Here is a 22,729-nt window from a genome sequence, read left to right on the forward strand (position 1 = left end):
GGGTGCTATCGCACCTGGCTAGACTTAATACTGATGTCACCCTCCTTCAGGAGTCTCATCTCTCGGAGGCAGAGGCGGGTAAGCTTAAACGTTGTTGGGTGGGACATGTTTTCTGTTCCCCCTCTGTTGCAAACAAAAATGGTGTTTTAATTTTGTTGCACAAGAAGTTGAATGTTTCTTCCATTTCCCATGAATGTGACATTAACGGCCGTTGGGTTATTGTTGATTTGCTTATTGATAACATTCCGCTGACTCTCTTTAATGTTTATGCACCCACGGGAGTTGACAAGTCTTTCTGGCCCTCGATTTCTGATAAACTGGCCTCTCTCCCTGGGAATTACATTCTTCTCGGTGGGGATTGCAACCAAATTATGGACCCCTTCCTAGATCGCCATCCAAGGTCAAATTTGTTCCATCCAAGATGTATTCTCAATTTGTCAAAGCTACCCAAAACAATGCCATGGTTGATATATGGAGGTTATGTAATCCTGACCTGAGGGAATATAGTTTCTTCTGCCCTCCACACCAATCTCAATCCCGCATTGACCATGTTTTCCTTAGTAGATCCCTTTCTCAACATGCCATTCGTTCTGAAATAGGCTCCATTTTGATCTCTGATCATGCCCCTGTCTTTGTGGACCTGGATCTCCTCCCTTTTTCCCCTCACTGAGGCAGATGGAGATTCTATAATGCTTTACTCCAAGATCCCGCCTTTTGCTCCGAGTTCTCCACCTTTGCCTCTGAATTTTTCCTTCTTAACCATACCCCTGACTCCCCTTTCGTTATGATTTCGGACTCATTTAAGGCGGTCTCTAGAGGTTTCATTATAGCTTTTGTGGCAAGACGGAAGAAACTAAGAGAGACCAAGTCCGCCAAAATCCTTGCCGATATCAAACGCCTGGAGCTTGCTTATCACTCTTCCAACTCAGATTCTTCCCTTAAGCAGCTCATTGACGCCAAAATCTCCTTTAATAAATTCACAACCGAAGCGGCTTCCAACCTTCTTTTAAAATGTAACTCTCGCTATTATGGAGGCAAGAATAAAATGGGGAAGTTACTCGCTAATTACTTGAAGATTAGAAAACAACGTACCAAGATCGAATCTATTAAGACCTCTAATGGCGAAACTCGGTTTAAGGATGCAGAAATTCTTGCTGAATTTCAAAAGTTCTATGACAATCTTTACACCCCTGAGAAGGTTCCCTCCACAGCGGATCTCCTCTCTTACTTCCAATCTCTTCCCTCCCCTCCTACATCTCATGTTGATTTGACCTCCCTTGATGCTGACATCTCCCTGGATGAATTATCACGCGCTGTGTCCAAATTAAGACATGGTAAAGCTCCCGGCCCCGATGGTTTCACCATTGAATTTTATACCCATTTCTCTTCTCTTCTCCTTCCTAAACTTCTTCTTTTGTTTAAATCTTTTCTTTCAGCAGGGTCTTCAAGTGGTTCTTTTCAACAGGCCCTAATCTGTTTAATTCCTAAAGAGGATAAAGATCATACTCTTTGTAAGAATTTTTGCCCGATCTCTCTAGTCAACACGGACTATAAGATTTTAGCTAAGATTCTCGCTTTACGGTTGGACCCTCTTCTACCTGATTTAATCGGTCCCGAGCAGTCGGGTTTTGTTAAGGGCGTCTCTCCTCTGACAATTCTCGGGTATTCCTTAACATAATTAGTCGAGCCTCCCAATTAGAACACCCCTTCGCAGCTATCTCTTTAGATGCTGAGAAAGCCTTCGACAGGATTGGTTGGGATTTCATGTTCCAAGCTCTCCGTTGGATGGGACTGCCTTCTAGTTTTATTTCTATTGTTTCCTTATTGTACTCTAATCCCCAAGCTTCTATCTTTCTTAATGGAATTTATTTATTTATTTATTTATTTATTTGAGTATTTTGTAGAGCGCACAGCGGCCCCAAAGAGGCGTCCCGGCGCTGACAACTCTGAAAATTGAGGCTAGAGGGTCCGATGACAGGAATCAAGAGGAGAATAGAAGAGTTTTCAGAGATTTACGAAAGGCTGGTTCTGTTGGGCAAGTGCGTAGGGCAAGGGGAAGCTTGTTCCAGTGCTGGGTGGTACAGACCTCAAAGGTTTTTCCACCTGCGCGGGTGCGTTTAAATCTGGGAGTTGCCAGAAAATGGAGAGTATTGGAGCGTAGAGTTCTTGATTTGGTATAGGGTCGCAGAATGTTTTTCAGATGTGCCGATCCACTGCCTTTGGATGCTCGGAAGGCCAGTGTCAAGGCCTTAAACACACATCTTTTGGCTATGGGCAGCCAATGCAGTTTACGGAGATGGGGAGAGATGTGGTGTCTGACAGGGATTCTCTCAACTAGACGAGCAGCGGCATTCTGGACTGTTTGAAGTTTTTGGCAGAGGCCTGCTGTGATACCAAGGTAGATGGCATTGGCGTAATCGAGATGGGATGTTATCAGTGCCTGGATCACAGTCTTACGGCAGTCCGCCGGCAGGTAATTGATAAGACGTTTTATGGTCTTGATCTTTGCGAAGCAGGAGGCAGCTACGGTTTGTACCTGGGAGTTAAAGCTAAGTTGGGAGTCCCAGCGTACTCCCAGGTTTCTTACCGAGTCTTTGGGGGTGGGGGCTAGACTCAAGTCTTCTGGCCACCAGATGCTAGGATCCAGAGGAGATGGTGAATTGAAAAACAGGATCTCTGTTTTTCCAGCATTGAGACGGAGGGAGTTGGCATCCATCCAGCTCGAGATGTCTCTGAGACAGGATTTCAATGGGTCAAAGACGGAAGCGGAAGGGGAATCAAAAGTGAAGAGAAGCTGGATGTCGTCAGCGTAAGAAGTCGATTTGATCCCCGTCTGGGCGATTAGTTTGGCCAGGGGGGTGAAATATACATTAAAGAGGAGCGGGCTCAGAGAGGAGCCCTGTGGGACTCCCCATTTGAGTGATCTAGCAACAGAAGTGTATGGAGGCATGAAGACCTGCTGTGTGTGGCCAGAAAGGTAGGATGAGAGCCATTTCAGGACAGCACCGCCCAGCCCTAGATCCTGCAGTCTTCTCATCAGGATATTATGAGAGACGGTGTTGAATGCTGCTGAAAGATCCAGCAGCACTAACACCGCCCTCGATCCTTGATCAAGCGTCCATCTCACCGAGTCGGCCTTTTCGATAAGGGCCGACTCGGTGCTGTGGCCTGACCTGAAGCCATGCTGGGAGTCGTGGAGTAACCCGTTAGTTTCGATGTAATTCGATAGCTGTGAGTGAACCAATTTTTCCAGGATCTTGGCTGGGGCGGGCAGGAGAGAAATCGGCCTGTAGTTGCTGGGGTCTTCTGGGTCCAGGTTGGGCTTTTTGAGGATGGGAACTAATGAGGCATGTTTCCATTTGGCCGGGAAACAGCCTGTTCTGATTGAGACGTTCCAAATGAAGTTGAGATGGGGATTGTTAGACACGGACCTGGAGGGTCGGCCGAGGACAAGGGGAGAGGCCTCCGGTGAGGGCCGTCTCCAGCGATCGTACAGACAAGTAACTTCCCCCCCCACAGATGGACACCACACAAGGATAAGGTTAACGCTCTTTATGCCGTTCTTGAAGTAAGGTAGTATGGTACAATGAGATTAGGACACGAGGGTCCTCTGAATTCTAGTCTCTGGAAGGGAAAGGGGGTAGCGGGACAGTCTTGTTACCAATCTGGTAGTTGAGATGAGATGATGGTAGCTCACAATCCTCGAGCTCGGCGTTCGGGAAGGTCGGGCCGCGGCAGCGCCAGCAGGTCCCGAGGTGGTCGTAGGTAGCAGCGGGCCACGGCAGCGCCAGCAGGTCCCGAGGTGGTCGTAGGTAGCAACGGGCCGCGGCAGCGCCAGCAGGTACCGACGAGGATGATGGTTGCAGAAGGCCGCCACAGCGCCAGCAGGCAGGACGACAGTTCACAAGGCAGGGCTGCGGCAGCGCCAACAGTCCGTCAAGTATGAGTTCTTCACGGTGTCTCTCGACTCCAGGATACAACTGTCTTCCTGCTCTGGAGCTGCCTCAGTTATAGGTCTGGCGCCCTTTGATGTCCGGACCCTCGCACTTGGAGGTCGGGAGGTCCGGGATGAGGGAGTCCAGACACCCAGCAGGGGGGTGGAGCCAACGCCCGGGGAGGCTGGGGGCGATCGGCACCTGGCGGGGGAGAGCCATCGACACTTCTTCCTACCATGACCTGCCAAGTGGTCCGTTCACCTCCTGGGTGGATGGTGGTGCCGGGATGTCGGGGCCTGGCCAGGCCCAGGGTTGGGGTCGAGCTGGGGCCACGCGGCCTCGTGGTGCAGTGTCCAAGATGGCGGCTGGGTCGGGCAATAGTGCTGACGGTGGCCCGGGCCAGTGATACAGGGATATCCGGGGGCAGGCGTCCCGTAGGGGACGGATTTCGGGTGGCTTCTGTGGGTAGCACCTGGAGAGCCGGCGTCCGGGCCCTGTCATGCGGGGAGGGAGCGAGCCCTTCATGGGGCCTGTCCAACATGCGTCCCCCCCAACTGAAGGCGGGGAGAGTCACCCATCCTCTTGGGGACTCTCCTCGTCGAGGCAGAAAAAGCGGGACAGGCCACCCGCGTTGGCGTGGTCTTGGCCAGGGCGATGCTCCACAGTGAAGTCCATCCCCTGCAGGGAGATGGACCATCGCAATAGTTTGGGATTCTCCCCCCGCATCTGCATTAACCATTGCAGGGGGCGATGGTCTGTTTGCACCCGAAAGTGGGTACCGAAGAGGTAGGGCCAGAGCTTCTTAAGGGCCCATACGACGGCAAAGGCCTCCCGCTCGATGGTGCTCCAGCGCTGTTCTCGGGCCAGCAGGCATCTGCTGATGAAGGCCACTGGTTGGTCGACTCCCTCGGGGTTCAGTTGGGAGAGGACGGCCCCAATGCCATGGTCTGAGGCATCCGTCTGGACGATGAACTCGCGGCTGTAGTCGGGGGCCTGGAGCACAGGGGCGATGCACATGGCGGCCTTCAGCTTCTCGAAGGCCGCTTGACAGTCGGGAGTCCAGTTGACTGTTTTTGGGTGGTTCTTGGATGTGAGTTCCGTGAGGGGTCCCACAATGCTGCCATAGTCCTTCACAAACCGCCGGTAGTATCCGGTGAGCCCCAAGAAGGCTCGGAACTCGGTTTGGGTGACGGGTGGCTGCCAGGACTGGATGGCAGCGATCTTGAGCTGGAGGGGGGCCACCAGACCGCTCCCCACTTGGTGTCCGAGGTAGGTCACGGACCCCTGGCCCATTTGGCACTTGCTGGCCTTGATTGTGAGGCCGGCCTGTTGGAGGGCCTGCAGGACCTCTCGGAGGTGGCGGAGGTGGTCTGACCAGTGGCGGCTGTATACCGCGATATCGTCCAGGTAGGCGGCGCTGAACTCTACGAGGCCCGCCAATACCTGGTTCACAAGTCGTTGAAAAGTGGCTGGAGCATTCTTCATGCCGAATGGCATCACTGTGAAATGGTAGTGTCCATCCGGGGTGGAGAAAGCGGATCGTTCTTGGGCCCTGGGGGTGAGGCCGATCTGCCAGTAGCCTGCTGTCAGGTCGAAGATGCTTAGGTGGCGGGCAGCCCCCATGCGGTCGACCAGTTCATCTGCTCGGGGGATGGGGTGAGCGTCGGTTCGGGTGACAGCGTTCAAACCCCGATAGTCGACGCAGAATCGGACATCGGGGGTGGTGCCCGGGGCAGCAGCCTTGGGGACCAGAACGACTGGGCTGGCCCAGGGGCTGTCCGAGGGTTCGATGACTCCGAGTGCGAGCATCTTGGAGACTTCCTCTTGGATGCAGGCGCGCACCGATCTGGTACTCGGTACGCCCGGTGTCTGATAGGGGGGCTGTCCCCAGTGTCCACGTCGTGCAGGCACCAGGGGGTGACTCCGGGAGTGAGGGAAAAGAGATTTGCAAATTGCAACAGGAGGGTCCGACAGTCTTGGCGCTGTTCCGGGGTCAGGGCATCGGAAAGTCGGACCCCGTCCACTGAACCATCTTTTTCCCGGGTTCTCAGTAGGTCCGGGAGGGGCTCGGAGTCTTCTTCCGCTCCACTGTCTGTAGCCATCAGCAGGCTGAGCTCCGAGCGCACGAAGTGTGGTTTGAGTCTGTTGGCGTGCAGGACCCGGAGGGGGTTCCGGGAGGACTCCATGTCAATGAGATAGGTGACGGGGCTCTTGCGCTCGACCACTTTGAAGGGCCCCGTCCACTTGTCCTGCAAGGCACAAGGCTCGATGGGGGACATCACCCATACCTGCTGACCACGCTCGAACTCGAGGGAGGAGGCATGTTGATCGTACCATTTCTTCATGTCCTCCTGACTGGCCTCAAGATTGGCTTTGGCGATCTCTCTGAATCGCCTGGTCTGATTGCGGAGGGTCAGGAGGTACTTGTAGACGTCTGGAGGGGTCTTCAGGGGGGCCATTTCCCATTCTTCTTTAACTAGGCTGAGGGGCCCTCGAACGGGGGGTCCGTACAGGAGTTCGAAGGGGCTGAAGCCGAGGGACTTCTGGGGGACCTCTCGGTAGGCGAAGAGGAGGCACGGGAGCAGCACGTCCCACTGGCGTCGTAGGGGTTCTTCCAGCCCCATGATCATCCCCTTGAGAGTGCGGTTAAACCGCTCGACTAGTCTGTTTCCTTGCGGGTGATAGGGGGTTGTGGATCGGTAGGTGACTCCGCACTGCTGCCAGAGTGATTTCATATACTTCGAAATAAAGTTTGTGCCCCTGTCGCTGACGACCTCCCGGGGGAAGCCCACTCGAGAGAAGATCCCCATTAAGGCTCCGCCTACCACTAGCGCTGTTACAGTTCGAAGGGGAACGGCTTCGGGATAGCGGGTGGCGTGGTCCACCAGGACCAGGATGAATCAATGCCCTTGTGCTGTTCGGGGGTCTAGGGGCCCCACAATGTCTATGCCCACCCTTTCGAACGGGGTGGTAACAACAGGGAATGGTTGCAGGGGTGCCTTGAGTTTGCGGCCGCTCTTCCCGCTGGCCTGGCAGGTGGGGCAGGACCGGCAGTGGTTGGAGACGTCATTTCTCATTTTTGGCCAGTAAAAGTGGGTTACCAGGCGGTGGTAGGTTTTGTCTTGCCCCAAGTGTCCAGCCAGGGGGACATCATGGGCTAAGTTCAACAGGAAGTCTCTGAAGCGGAGGGGCACCACCAGCACTCGACTGGCCCCCAACTCCGTGATTCTTTGTTCGCTGTACAATAGGTCAATGTCCCAATAGATCCAGTGGGCCCCGGCGGGGTCTCCCGCGCTCTGGGCGAGTGCTTGCTGTCGCAGTCCCTCGAGGGAGGGACAGGTCTTCTGCTCTTGCCGGAATTGCTCCTGGGTGGGTCCCCCTTCTTAACGCCACTGAGCCAGGTCTGGAAGGTCTTGGGGCTGAGCGGGCCCTTCTTGGGTTTGTTCCGGGGGGTCGGTATGGACGGTGTCTACCTCTGGAGCGAGCGGTGGAGGAGGTGCTGGCCATTCGGGTTCTTCGGGTTTGGGGATGGTGCGGGCGGCCATGGACCGGGTTGTTATGCACGCCCAGTCCGGGAGGCCCAACATCCCCAGGTGCTCTCTTCTTTCAACGGCCGCCCAAGGGGAACTCTCGAGATCATTTCCCAGGAGGCAGTCCACGGGGGCATCATCCCGGACAGTCACTTTTAGCATACCGGACACTCCTCCCCATTCGAAGGGGACGCAGGCCATCCGACACAGGCTCTCAGAATTGTCGGCCGATCGGACGGGGCAAAGAACGTTTGGCAGGATTTGTTCTGGGGCCACAAGGTGACAGCGGACGGCCGTCACACTGGCCCCCGTGTCACGCAGGGCTTCGGCCTTGCGCCCATTTATGTTCACCCACTGGCTGTATTTCCTGGTGTTGGCGGGTAGGGGAGCCCGCGGGATCATGTCTCTTCCCCCTAGGCAAGCCAGGACCATGGCGGCAGGTTCCCACTCGGGCTGCTCCTGTTCGTACTCTTCATGCTCTTCGGATATTTGCTCTTCTCCTAAGGCGGCGGCAGCCACCTGGCGGGGCCCAGGAGTCTGGTTCTTGGGGCAGTTCGGGTCACTGGCATAGTGGCCGACTCGCTGGCATCGGTGGCAAGTAACATTGGTTCGGAACCCCGGGCGCATCGGGGGGTTGCCCCGGCCGGCCGGGGGCGGGGTGTTGTTCGCGGGAGCGGCCGGGACGGCGTCTCTGCCCCGGCCCTGGCCTCCTCCTCCTCCTCGGGGACGATGCTGACCTTGGTTGGTTCTGTTCTGCTCGTTGGGCCCACTCCGGGCCACTCGGGTGCTTTCCCACCGGTCAGCCTCAGCGGCGAGCTGCCGTGGTTCAGTCAATTTACTGTCGAGGAGGTGCTGCCTGAGCTCGACGAAGCAGTTGTTGGAGAGGTGCTCCCACACAATGAAGTTGAAGAGCTGCTCGTAGGTTGTTACATGGCTACCCCTGATCCATCCCTCGAAGGCTCGGCTGAAATAGTTCACATATTCTACCCAAGTCGTACCCGGGATCCGGGTGCAGTCGCGGAACCTCTGGCGGTACATTTCGGGCGTCAGCCCATATCGAGTGAGGAGGGCGGCCTTCATGTGGTCATAGGACGTCATTTGATGGTCCGGGAGCTGTAGCAGGGCATTGCGTCCTTCGTTGACGAACCTCCCCCATAGACCGGCTCCCCAGTCACTTCGATCGATCCGGTGGGAGGTCATGGCGATCTCGTAGGCTTTGAACCACTGCTGTATGTCGTCGTTCCGAAAGTATTCACGGACCACATCCTTGGGGATGTGGACCTTTGGTTCGGTGGTGCCCGGGGTGTGCGGGCGCTAGGGCACCCCTAGATCTTTATTCTGTTTCCGCATTTCTATCTCTGCTAGCTTGCGCTCGTGTTCGTATGCCAGTCTTTTTTCTTCTAGTTCTCTCTGCCTTTGCTTTTCTTCCCGCTCTTCTGGGAGCCGTAAGTGTTCTAAGTTTATCTTTTGTTCGGCTAGTTTCAGCTCTCCGTCCAACCGGAGCCGCACCAACTCCAATTCATGGAGTCGGCTTTTCTCTCGTTCTTGGATCTCTTCCGGGGAGAGACCCGTCCTCCTTTCTTCCGTCGGAGTGGTGGTTGTTTCGGGTGGCTCGCTGTTTCGGTTCCGGGGTGCAGCCGCCCCCGTTTCTGCCCAAGATTCTAGGGCGTGTTTGAAGTCCTCTTTTGTGCTCAGCCCGGTGGTAGCAATGCCCAGTTCCATGCAAAATTGCTTTAGCTCTCGATGGCTGTAATCTTCTAGCTTTTCCATCTGGAATTTCTCTGCAGGTCCGCTCTCTTTTGTTGTCATTGTGGTTGAGTCGTGGGGTGAGTTACTTTCTGTACGTTACGCGTTGATTCGGATCGCGCCGCTGGCCACCAATGTTAGACAGGGACCTGGAGGGTCGGCCGAGGACAAGGGGAGAGGCCTCCGGTGAGGGCCGTCTCCAGCGATCGTACAGACAAGTAACTTCCCCCCCCACAGATGGACACCACACAAGGATAAGGTTAACGCTCTTTATGCCGTTCTTGAAGTAAGGTAGTACGGTACAATGAGATTAGGACACGAGGGTCCTCTCAATTCTAGTCTCTGGAAGGGAAAGGGGGTAGCGGGACAGTCTTGTTACCAATCTGGTAGTTGAGATGAGATGATGGTAGCTCACAATCCTCGAGCTGGGCGTTCGGGAAGGTCGGGCCGCGGCAGCGCCAGCAGGTCCCGACGAGGATGATGGTTGCAGAAGGCCGCGGCAGCGCCAGCAGGCAGGACGACAGTTTACAAGGCAGGGCTGCGGCAGCGCCAACAGTTCGTCAAGGATGAGTTCTTCACGGTGTCTCTCGACTCCAGGATACAACTGTCTTCCTGCTCTGGAGCTGCCTCAGTTATAGGTCTTTGATGTCCGGACCCTCGCACTTGGAGGTCGGGAGGTCCAGGATGAGGGAGTCCAGACACCCAGCAGGGGGGTGGAGCCAACGCCCGGGAAGGCTGGGGGCGATCGGCACCTGGCGGGGGAGAGCCATCAACACTTCTTCCTCCCATGACCTGCCAAGTGGTCCGTTCACCTCCTGGGTGGATGGTGGTGCCGGGATGTCGGGGCCTGGCCAGGCCCAGGGTTGGGGTCGAGCTGGGGCCACGCGGCCTTGTGGTGCAGTGTCCAAGATGGCGGCTGGGTCGGGCAATAGTGCTGACGGTGGCCCGGGCCAGTGATACAGGGATATCCGGGGGCAGGCGTCCCGTAGGGGACGGATTTCGGGTGGCTTCTGTGGGTAGCACCTGGAGAGCCGGCGTCCGGGCCCTGTCATGCGGGGAGGGAGCGAGACCTTCATGGGGCCTGTCCAACAGGGATTAAGAACGGAGGCAAGATTTTTATACTGCTTGGCTGGCCAAGGGTCTTTCGGAGAGCCCGATTTGCATTTAAGAAGTTCAGCAATAGAGTCAGTTTCTGATATAGTTGCAAATTCAAGTAGGGTGGGCTGCTGAGGAGAGGGAGTGGTGGGTTCCTCTTTTTGCCTTACAATATTGGCAGTGGGGAAGGAGGAGTAGATAGCCTCGATTTTATCAGAATGACCTCTGATTATTTCTCTTTGCACCGAGGTGTTCGCCAGGGTTGCCCCTTGTCCCAACTCCTATTTGTCTTAGCCTTAGAACCTTTCCTTACGAAAATTCGTCAAGACGATAACATTTCCGGCTTTGGTTTTGGTCCACGTCAGGTTAAGCTTTCGGTATATGCCGATGATATTCTCTTCTATTGCTCCGATCCTCTCTCTTCGCTACCTCCCTTTTTACAACAAGTCTCTTCTTTCTCTGATGTTTCTGGCTATCGCCTAAATGTCGATAAATGTGAAATTCTCCAGTTAAATTCTCTTTGTAAGAAACACCTATTTGCTCATACTGGTTTCTCTTGGCAGCCTTCTAAAATCAAATACCTAGGTGTCTGGTTCGCTCCCCGCTTATCTGACACCCTCAAACTGAATTTTACTTATGTCTCTAAAAAATTGGAAACGGCAATTACTCGCTGGAACCATCTCTTTCTATCCTGGTGGGGCCGCCTAAATTCTATTAAAATGATGCTCTCTCCCCTTCTTCTGTATACTATTTCCATGCTTCCATTACTCATTTCAGCTTCTTTTTTCAAAACAATTGACTCATTGCTTCTCAAGATCCTTTGGAATGGCAAACGTTCTCGGATTGCGATTGCTACTCTTCGTAAGGATAAAAATCAGGCTGGTGTTCGTTTTCCCGACTTTAGAGTCTACCATAGAGTGAGGTTCCGTGACAATTGTAAGTGGTGTTTCCGACTCGTACGAATATGGTCGAGTCTGGTATCTATGAACCGCAAATGACGAGTTGTGTAAGTGTGCGCAGTTTCGCTGTGCTGACTTAAACCGTTCGTTTGTTACGTGGGCTTTTTCATCTGTACCCACGGGTTCCATCTTAGATACGGCATCCATTTTGTCTCTTGCCCTCAAGTAGTCAGCGAACGGACGCTGTCCGCTTCGCGACCCTGGGACTCCTAAGATATTTGCGGAAGACACATGTCTTTTGAAAGTGTCTTTATGACGAGGGGGTTGCTACTGTAAGGCAGGTGGCGCCGCTCGAGGCTCATCTTGCCGCACGGACTTATTGTCTCAGCCGTGCATCTCATTAGGCACGTCCCTTTGATGCCTGTATCTCGTGTTTCCCGACACCTCCCCTTTTACACCCTTTCCGATCTCCCCACTGTCTCCGTCTTCCTCTGCACCTGTCTTCGTTCCTGTTTCGATCTACTTGATTGCTGATTGGAATTTGCTAATGGTGGGAAGATGGGTTTTTTACAGTTGGGAACTGCCAAATGTTTCCGCAGTTATGTTCCGGACCTTATGTGTTTCAAACCGACCAAAGCGACCCCTCTGGGAGCTAGATGTGGGAACTGAGTTGTAAACCTTTGTGTTCAATGTTAGCATATGGGTAAAAACTGTATAAAAGGAGCGATCCACAGAACCAATTTGAAGCAGTCTCCCCGAACTACACTCGATGTACTTCCTGTGACTTCTGTGTTCCCTGCAGTAAATAAACCTTGACTCTTTGACGCCGAAGGAAGTGTCCCGTGTCTCTGTGACTTGTACGCCGGAGCAGGTTACCCACGAAGGTTTCAGGTGTTGTGACCTGGCACCGCTGGGTCCAAAAGAACCCAGTCCTTCAGTTGGCGCCCAACGTGGGGCTGCATCAGTGGTACCGGTCCAAGCCCGACGATCGTGAGGAACTTCGTGTGAAATCTCCGAGGGAAGGTGCACCCCGCTTCATCGATCCTGTTGTCGAAATAAGTGGCCCGAAGACTTTTCCCGCGAAGATTCCCGCCTCCTGACGGCTGCGACGGACTGCTGCCCTGACTGTAGACCTGTTTTGGCGCCTGGCGTAGACCTTGGTATAGCGAGACGATTGACGGGCCTTCCTGAGGACGCCATTGATCTTTGAGTTAAGTATTTGTGGGTCGCTCCCAGAATCCTTTGTTGTAGACACTTTAGCGAGTGTCTTTGTTGTAAACACTAGTGTTGTTTTGTTGTACACGCTGTGTGAGTGTTTTTGTCGGTGACACTTTGCTAGCGTACTTTGTTGTTGTATTTGTTTGACGACTGCAGCCGCCAAAAACCGAGGGTTTTGTTCTTGCTGGGACTTGGTAAATCCCGTAACCCTTGAAGTTTGTGAAACTCGACTAGTGTGCAAGATGCCTGGTCGCAGTACTTTGTTCAGTTGTTGTAGACCTTGTGGTGCGGATTCCCTGCTGGAGGACTCGTGTCCGATACCTCCGGTTGGAACTCCTACTTATGATTTATATAGCAAACATGGGCTAGGCCCGATTGCTTTTAACGATTATTGGATAAAATATACAAAGAAAGACGGCGATCTTCGTTGGCCACCTCACGGTAGCTTCGAAGCGTCGATCTTAGATAATTTGGAAATGAAGTTGTTCGAACGTAAATCTAGGCCGGCCATGTTTGATGCCTTTCGGTTGTGGCGCAAAGAAGCCCGACAGAAAGAAATCAGACAAAATAAACGTAGTGAGCGAGATAATGTTGCTACCATAGTAAAGAAAGCTGAGCAGTTTCAGCGTGATAAGGAGGATAAGGATAAGGAAGTGTTTGAGAGGCTACAACGTATGACCATAGATAAATGCTATCCTGCTTTGCCTGCGGAGTCGGATAAGAAGGAAGAGGCAGTTGAGGATCCTTTAATGTCCTATCTTATGAAGTCGCCACCTCCGTACGTACAGGGTACCGCAGCTCCTGTGGTCCCTGCCGTACCTGTTCTTCCACCTGTTATTCCTCCACCAGTTCCTCAACCTGCACCCGCTCTTCCGACTGTTCCTGCTCCTGTGCCTGTCTCTATTCCTACTGCTCCTCCGCTTCCACATACTCCCACTCACGCTACTGCTCCTGTGTTGTTAACCCCTGTTGTTGCTAACGTTTCTACTCCTTCCCTTGTTAGTCCTGTGTCTTACTCTTGTCCCTCTACTCGTAATCGTAATTCTCCCATTGCGGCTAGCTTCTTTCAGTCGCTCGGACCTGTTTTTGGGTCCGCTGGTTCTGACGGTCCACCTCAGAGGCGTAGTCAGCTTCCTGGTAATAGGGAACGCGCTGCGCTATACAATATGGCGATGGGTTGGATGGACAATCCGCAGAGAAATCCACCCCGAGTTGTTCTTGAAACATTTAGTCAATTCAACATACCGACTCAGAGATATGTGTTTGACGAAATGTGTAAACTCCTACATGATCAGATAGCGGCCGTAGCGCCTGACGAGGTGCTGACCGCCCTGTCTAATCTTCGGCTTCAGTTCGCAACTGGACTGATAGTCGATACTAATGTCCGACGTGCTATTGAGCAGTTGCTGTCTTTTCGTCTCGCTCCTATTCCTCACGCACTGTTTGTTGAGGATCTTGAACGCCAACAAGCCGAGTCTGGCCAATATCCTATGCGTGAAGTTCCGCCAGTTTGGGTACCAGCTGATAATACTGGTGCCCAGCCAGTGGCGGCGCATTTCCAGAGAGTTTGGATACATCTCCCATGGAAACGATCGGAAGTGCTTCAGGTGAAACAATCTTTGCCCGATCCTCGTAAAAATCCTGCTGGGTATTATAAGGAATTATCGCAGCTCGTAGATGCTACGGTAATGAATCTTGCCGATATCGACATGTTGTTTGGCAACGTCGTACCGCAGCCGGTATGGGCTAAGATCCGTCACCAAGATCACGCAAATGAATTAGGTGGTGATTGGAATGCCATTACAGCGGCAGACGCTGGACAAGCGGCTGCTACTAAGCCCGATCAGTTGATTGCTGATCTTCCCCAGCGAATCATTACGTTAATGAAGACGCTTATGCCAGCTATGAGGGTGAATTGGGACAAGTTGTCAGCCTGTAAGCAGAAGAAAGATGAGAGTGTATCAGACTTCTTTACGAGGTTTGAGGAAGCATTTGTTGATCATAGTGGACAGGATATGGGTACTGAGGGTGGACAGAGGTTGTTTGTGGATAAATTTGTATCGAACTTATTGCCCGATTTGTGCAATAAATTGAAGAATTCAGAAAGTGCATGGGCCGTTTCTACCTCAGCTCAGATACTGGCTACGGCACAATATTATGAAAATAGAGAGAAAGAAGAAAATGACCGAGCTGATAAAAAGACAAAAGAGCTGAAAACTAAAGTGTTGTTACAACAAGCGTATCCGCCGCGTTCTAATCAGAATGCGTCTCAGCAGAATAGATCACAGTCGCAATCGAATCGATCGCAGTCACGTAACGATTCCTCTTTTCAAAGATCTTCGTTGGGGTACAATCAATGTGCTTATTGTAGACAGGAGGGACACATTAAATTCAATTGTCCCGCTTTGAACGAACGTATTAGTGGTAATTCGTCTAGAGGAGGCCGTGGTGGTTCACAGAATGCATCACGTGGTAGAGGTCGTGGTGCTCAGAACGACCGTTCTGACAACTCGTCAAATTCTAATAATTGTTTCGATCAACGTGGATCATCGCAAGGACGATCTGCGCAGTACAATGTAGACGATTATTACGTCGATCAGGGGACTGACGACAGTAATTACTAGGACAGCCAAAGACAAGGAGAGGGAGTGGTATCAGTTCCGGTTGATCAGAGAGGGCCTTACGTCGCAGTTGCTACATTGGGCGTCGTTGAGCCTTTTCTGTTGGACACTGGTGCAGCGAAAAGTTCTATCATGCATTCGAAACTCCCTGGCGCACCTTTGTCTGGCTTAACAAATGTATCCGTTGGATTTTCTGGCGCCCCAGTTAGCAATCCAGTTTCGCGCCTTTTGCCCCTTAAAATTGGGCCTTGTGAGCTCGAAGCTCCGTTGATTTTAACCACTGGTTGTGGCGAAAATCTTTTGGGTTTGGATTTGCTTAAACGTTTGTATGCGACTTTGTATTGTTCTCCTGCGGGTGTAAAGCTTACGTTAGGAGAGAGGGTTGTCTCTCCTATGTATTTGTCTCTCGACAAGCTCCCACCGGAATTGGATTCTCTTCCTGCGTCTTTGTGGGCGACGGGTCCAAATGATGTGGGCCTACTTGATATCTCCCCTTATGTTGTTCAGTTGAAATCGAATGTGCGATTGCCACGTATTCCCCAATACCGTATCTCCCTTGATGGTGAACGAGCTTTGTTAGCGATCATCTATGATTTGATCGAGAAAGATGTTATTGAGGAGACTCGGGGAAACGTGTGCAATAGCCCTGTACTGCCCATTCTTAAACGTACTGATCCTACCAAACCGCCTGTTTATCGTTTTGTTATCGATTTACGGGAGGTAAATAAAATTGTGGTTCCTCAATTCCCTGTTGTGCCTGACATCACGGCGCTACTGACTCTGATTCCAGCTACTGCTTCATGGTTTTCGGTGATTGATTTGAAAAATGCCTTTTTCAGCATCCCGATTGCCGAGGAGAGCAGGGACCTTTTCGGTTTCTCTCTTGGTGGACGTAGCTTCCGGTTTAAACGCGCTCCTCAAGGCTACTGTGAAAGTCCATCGATTTACAGTCAAGCTTTGAAGGGTCAACTGGATGCGTTTCGGTTGCCGGTTGGTGCGGCTTTAATCCAATATGTCGACGACTTATTGGTGGCTGCTGATACTCAGGACATTTGCAAAATTGCTACGGTGTCGTTGCTGCAACATCTCTGTGAGTTAAATCACAAGGTGTCACCTTCTAAACTCCAATATTGTTGTCAAGAAGTAACCTATCTAGGTCACTTATTGTCAAAGGAGGGAAGGAGATTGACCCCAGAGAGAATTGCAGCGATTGCGCGAATGGCTGTGCCAAACACCCAAAGAGATGTGCGTGCCTTTCTAGGTATCACGTCGTACTGTAGGCAGTGGATTCCTAATTTTTCATTGCTAGCGAAACCATTGGTGGCTCTTACGTGCAAGGATGTTTCAACTCCTTTACCATGGACGGATGAATGTCAGAAAAGTTTTTCTGAATTACGTGATTCATTGTGTTCGGCTCCTGTGTTAGGTACCCCTGATTACAGCAAGCCGTTCACGTTATATGTTCACGAGAGAGAAGGTTGTGCGTTGAGTGTCTTAACGCAACCTTTTGGTGGTAAGCAACGTCCATGTGCATATTTTTCCTCGACCTTAGACCCAGTAGCTAGAGCATTGCCGAGTTGTTTGAGAGCAACTGCGGCAGCTGCGGTCTCCATCCGACAATCAGCAGGACTGGTCATGGATAATATGCTTACGGTGATGGTTCCGCACGCAGTCGACACTCTTTTGAATCGGACGAAAACTCAGCACTTGACGAGTGCGAGGTTGTCTGGGTACGAATTGACGCTCTTGGCAAGCCACATTCAGATAAAACGTTGTAATGTCCTAAATCCGGCAACCTTGTTACCAATTAGTGCAGAGTCAGATGAAGTAGCAGAACATGACTGTTACTTGCGTACAGAAGAGGAAACAAAAGGTCGAGTGGACCTTAAAAACACCCCATTGGAAGACCCTGACGGCACCCTGTATGTGGATGGGTCATGTTTTAAATTGCCGAATGGTGATGTGACTACTGCTTATGCTGTTGTGACGTTGAATACTGTTGTTGAGACTGCGAGATTGAGTCAGAATTCTGCCCAAGCTGCAGAGCTGATTGCTCTTACTAGAGCATGTGTATTAGCGAAAGGTAAACGTGTGAATGTGTACACCGATAGCCAGTACGCTTTCGGTGTAGCGCATAGCTTTGGACGATTGTGGCGAGAGCGTGGTTTCTTCACGTCACACGGCACGAAAATACAGCATGGCCAGCTTGTGAATGATCTTTTGGATGCATTGACTTTGCCTGCTCAAGTTGCGATTGTTAAGTGTAGTGCGCATCGTAAAGTGACGGATGATGTTGGTCGTGGTAATTCGTTTGCAGATGAGATTGCTAAGGAGACTGCCCGGAACCTTAGCACTCGAATGTATGTGACAAGTTCGGTTAGGTGGCCTACAGAATCGAGTATGTGTGAGAACACTATAGAGAGCGTGAAAGCAATTCAGAATGAGGCCACCGATACGGAAAAGATGAAGTGGAAAGAAAGTACGGGAAGGTTGGATGCGAATGGTTGCTGGATTGATTTGTCGGATCAGAAAAGATGGATGTTGCCTGATGCGTATGTGCTGGCCGTTGTGACAATGGCACATGGATTAGCACATATTAGCGCGAAAGGTATTTGCAAGTTGTTGGATGATGTGTGGAAGAATGATGGTATTACGAAGTGTGCTGAACGTCTGGTGAAGAATTGTATGGTGTGTATAATGTACAATCCTGGCAAAGGAACCCCAACTCCCCCTGGCAGTTTTGCTCCTCCTTCGTATCCCTTTGAGGTGATCCAATTGGACTTCATCCATATGGAGCGATGCAATAACCTGAAATATGTTTTGGTTGTGGTTTGCGCGTTCTCCCGATGGATCGAGGCCTATCCCCTCAAAGACAATACTGCTTTGTCTACTGCGAAAATCCTACTGAAGGAATATTTTCCTCGGTATGGAATGCCTAGAGTCGTGTGGTCAGATAATGGAAGTGAGTTTGTTGGAAGTGTGATGAAGAGTGTGTGTAAGGGCCTTGGAATTAATCAAAAATTCCATAGCGCCAATCATCCCCAGTCAGCTGGATTGGTTGAGGGTTACAATGGTACCCTTAAACTAAAGCTTGCGAAGATTCAGGCTACGACTGGACTTTCGTGGCCTGACGCTTTGCCTCTAGCATTACTGTCAACTAGGGCGACTGTACACTCCCGAATAGGGCTTAGTCCCTATGAAATAGTGTTCGGCCGTCCTGCGAATGTGTGGGGGGTTCCTAGGCCAGGTATATTCGTTGATCTTGAGTATCCGATGTTGATTGACTACTTACATGACTTGACTGCTAAACTGAGGTTAATTCATCAACAGGTTTACGACGCCTTGCCGACGCAGACGGAGGGTCCAGGCCACCAGCTCCAGCCCGGTGATTGGGTAGTTACCCGTAACTTCTCACGCAAGAAGAATCTGGACCCCCGTTTTGTTGGACCTTACCAGGTGCTCCTGGCCACGAGGACTGCCGTTCGTCTTGAGGGGCGGAAGAATTGGGTACATGCTACCCATTGTAAGCGAGTCCCTATTCCTTCGCCGGCAGACCCGTGGGTAAGGAAAGGCATTGCGTCAACAGAAGCAGAGACATTGCCGGCGTTTGTACCTTTTAGCGACGCACAGCTTGTTGGAGAACCCTCAGCGCAGCAGAAAGCCATTGTTGGAACATTGTCAGCAAAAGACTCAAGACCAAATCAACAAACTGATCAGCAGGACGCTGTCTCTTCAACAGATCCTTTGTTTGACGAGCAGACACGTCCCGGGAAACATCGATATTCTTTGCGTTCTCACACTAAGGACAAATAAAATTTCTTGCTTTGCTGAAATTGATAACTGCAATATCCTCGTTTCCCATGATCAACTTTGAACATTCGTATCGTTGAAACTTGTTTTGTACATATATCAAGCTTCTTCCTTGTATCTTTTTCCTTCCACAGCAGAGAATTATTGTGCTAAATAAATACATATTGTGTATTGAGGGCCGTAGGGCCGCGCGCGTACTTCCTTCTGGACAGTAGGTCTTGACGCTAGGTTACAGGCCGTCGGTTCCTAGGAACTCCTGGGGATTGACTATTGCTGCACTGAACGAAGTGCGTCAAGAAACGTTGCGGACGGTCGTAGGGAAATGGCATTTTCGAAGCTGAACGATTTGGAAGGAGCTCAGGCGTACAGAGTCAAACTGCAGAAACTCAGTCGTACTAAATGTGTTGTATTCCAATTGTTTGTATTGTTTTTAACTGCTTCTGCATTCTTGGCGGGTGGGGTGTATTACACTATGTCTCACTTCTTACTTGCTACCCCTACTCCTACTCCTTACCCTAACCTTACTTTTACTACTACTACTGCTTCTCCCCATTCCTTTCATATTTTACCGGAACACGAACAGGCTAGACGTGTAGAATTCCGCAACAATTCCTTTATCCAGCTCCTCCACCAGCATCAGTTAGTGGTTAACACTACTAATTGTTGGGTGTGTGGGTTGATGCCACATACTACGGGTAAGGGAATTCCATATCTGGTGTTACCGTATAGTTCCCAAGGGTCAGCTCGAGCATTCCAAACAATGCTTCGAAGCGCACTGGGTTTCCACCCCACTCCAGAACAACGTTCCCCCAACTCTGGTCCTACCTCGTATCAGTGGGTGCTGTCGATGGCAATAGAGGATATGGAAGATGAGATCCATGATGCTTTTCTCATCCCTAAAGAAGAGGTACAAGCCTATAGGGTCCTGAGTAGAGGGGAATATAGTATGTTCATCAATGAAAAGCAGCTTAAAAGCTCGCCTCCAATATGGGTCGTACCCCACACTGGTAATCTTTGTCTCGTGGGTCGTGGTTCGCAAGCCTCACTTGGAGTAAGTGCTTGCACTGAAAGTTACCTTCTGCCAATGTCCCCGACCCCTGTGTTTCTGGCTGCCAAGGGTACGTACTTCATCTGTCATGATCGTGCATACACATGGTTGCCCGTAGACTTCATGGGCTCATGTTTTGTTGCAAATTTATTGCCTCCGACGTTCACTGTAGATGCCGATTACCATAAGACTAGAGTTGTACGAGGCGTAATTAGCGAAGAGGATACTGCCGGTCAAGAGGCAGGAGACTTTTTCAAGGGTTTCCTCCCGTTTTGGGGACCTATGGTTAATAGTAGGAACCTGAGACATTTGACCCGAGTGGTAGAATCGACAGCTAATGTTACTGCCAGTGCCCTTGGTAATATCACCACAGAACTTCAGGCGGAGAGACTTATGACGTTGCAAAACCGTATGGTTTTGGATGTCGTTTTGGCAGATCGCGGTGGGGTATGTAAAGTGATCCATTCGAGCTGTTGCATTTTCATTCCAGATAATGCTCCTACTGTCTATCAAGCCATCTCGAAGTTGCATAAGATCTCCGAATCCATACAGGTGGATGTAGGGGATTGGACGCTACTTGGTTGGTTTTGGGGCCTGATGTCGACTTGGGGTTGGAAGATTCTGATGATCATCGGGGTTGTAGTAGTGTTCCTGTTCACGTGCTGCCTTTGTGTGCAGTGTGGTCCTGCCTTATGTGGCCTCTGTGCTACAACGTGTATGAGACAACCACCTGTTACCAAGGGGACTCGGTTGGACAGAGCTATGCTACAACGACATCTTGATGGTCTGATGAATATCGAATATGATTCCGACTAGTGCTTGCCTACATGAGGGCAAAAGGAGCGTCTGAGGTTCCGTGACAATTGTAAGTGGTGTTTCCGACTCGTACGAATATGGTCGAGTCTGGTATCTATGAACCGCAAATGACGAGTTGTGTAAGTGTGCGCAGTTTCGCTGTGCTGACTTAAACCGTTCGTTTGTTACGTGGGCTTTTTCATCTGTACCCACGGGTTCCATCTTAGATACGGCATCCATTTTGTCTCTTGCCCTCAAGTAGTCAGCGAACGGACGCTGTCCGCTTCGCGACCCTGGGACTCCTAAGATATTTGCGGAAGACACATGTCTTTTGAAAGTGTCTTTATGACGAGGGGGTTGCTACTGTAAGGCAGGTGGCGCCGCTCGAGGCTCATCTTGCCGCACGGACTTATTGTCTCAGCCGTGCATCTCATTAGGCACGTCCCTTTGATGCCTGTATCTCGTGTTTCCCGACACCTCCCCTTTTACACCCTTTCCGATCTCCCCACTGTCTCCGTCTTCCTCTGCACCTGTCTTCGTTCCTGTTTCGATCTACTTGATTGCTGATTGGAATTTGCTAATGGTGGGAAGATGGGTTTTTTACAGTTGGGAACTGCCAAATGTTTCCGCAGTTATGTTCCGGACCTTATGTGTTTCAAACCGACCAAAGCGACCCCTCTGGGAGCTAGATGTGGGAACTGAGTTGTAAACCTTTGTGTTCAATGTTAGCATATGGGTAAAAACTGTATAAAAGGAGCGATCCACAGAACCAATTTGAAGCAGTCTCCCCGAACTACACTCGATGTACTTCCTGTGACTTCTGTGTTCCCTGCAGTAAATAAACCTTGACTCTTTGACGCCGAAGGAAGTGTCCCGTGTCTCTGTGACTTGTACGCCGGAGCAGGTTACCCACGAAGGTTTCAGGTGTTGTGCCCTGGCACCGCTGGGTCCAAAAGAACCCAGTCCTTCAAGAGCTTTTACCCTAAAACAATCTATCCGCTGGCTCTCCTCGGATTTTCCTTTTCACTCTCCCATTTGGCTTACCTTGGAATCCTCATTTATCTCTCCCTTCAACTTCCGGGAACTCTTGTCCTTCACGTCCTTGCCAATCCGTCTTCGTACTCCTATTATTTCTCACTGCCGCACTCTTCTACATCCCTTCTTATCCTCGTCGTACCCCTCCCTCCTTTCCTTCCATGAACAGTCTATCTGGTACAATTCTCTTTTAAAAATTCGCAATCATACTCTTTATTGGAGGTCTTGGCATTCCTGAGGCCTGTATTGGATTTCTCAGCTCCTCTCTCAGGATCTACCTCTTTCCTTTTCAGATTTTCAATCCTCTTTCTCGTTGCCCTCCAGCGCTTGTACCCAATATGACTCATTGCTTCCTGCTCTCACAGTTTACCTCCAAACGTTGCCTCCCTCTACTAATATCCCTACGGAATACGCGTCCACATCCACATTACTGGACTCACAGCCTTCTGCCTCATCTTTGTATAATTCTTTCCGGTTCATGCCTACCAGGACGAAGTCAAAGACTGAGATTGCTTGGGAATCCAACCTTGCCCTTGATCTGTCAATTCCTCTCTGGGACAAGATCTGGTCTAAGCTACATAAATCCTCTAGAGCCGCTCAGAATACCCAAACCTTATACTTTATTTATAACATGATCCCCTTTACCCCACTTACTCTGTCACGTTTTTCCTCTGATACTCCTTCTACTTGCTGGTCCTGCCCTTGCCCCTCAGCAGACCTGAAACATATGTTGTTTGATTGCCCTCCTATATCCAGGTTTTGGAGCTCAGTCTGGATCCAATTACAAAAGATTTTTCATTTTCTCATCCCTTTTTCTCCCGCTGATGTCTTTTTAGGCTCCCTCTCCCCCCATCTACCCCAATTTCCTCACCACTACCAACTCCTTGATCTCCTCATAGCAGTCGCATTCCACACTATCACTTCTAACTGGAAAGAGGCCACAAAAGTTTCCTATAATGCTTGGTGGAGCGCAGTCTGTTTCCATCATAGGTTGGAC

The 22,729-nt window shown here is 51.0% G+C and overlaps 1 pseudogene across 1 annotated transcript in view; it reads left to right on the forward strand.

Moving 5' to 3' along the window:
* Window positions 1–784: 784 nt before the first annotated feature.
* Window positions 785–22,729, forward strand: part of LOC147737195 (uncharacterized) — a 97,459-nt pseudogene continuing 75,514 nt past the window's right edge. The window contains exons 1-3 of the transcript XR_015295997.1: window positions 785–1,334; window positions 1,437–1,511; window positions 11,084–11,223. The product of XR_015295997.1 is annotated as an uncharacterized LOC147737195 (transcript). The remainder of the gene's footprint in view (window positions 1,335–1,436; window positions 1,512–11,083; window positions 11,224–22,729) is intronic.

This window comes from Lissotriton vulgaris, chromosome 1_1, assembly GCF_964263255.1.
Source record: "Lissotriton vulgaris chromosome 1_1, aLisVul1.2, whole genome shotgun sequence".
Lineage (NCBI taxonomy): Eukaryota > Metazoa > Chordata > Amphibia > Caudata > Salamandridae > Lissotriton > Lissotriton vulgaris.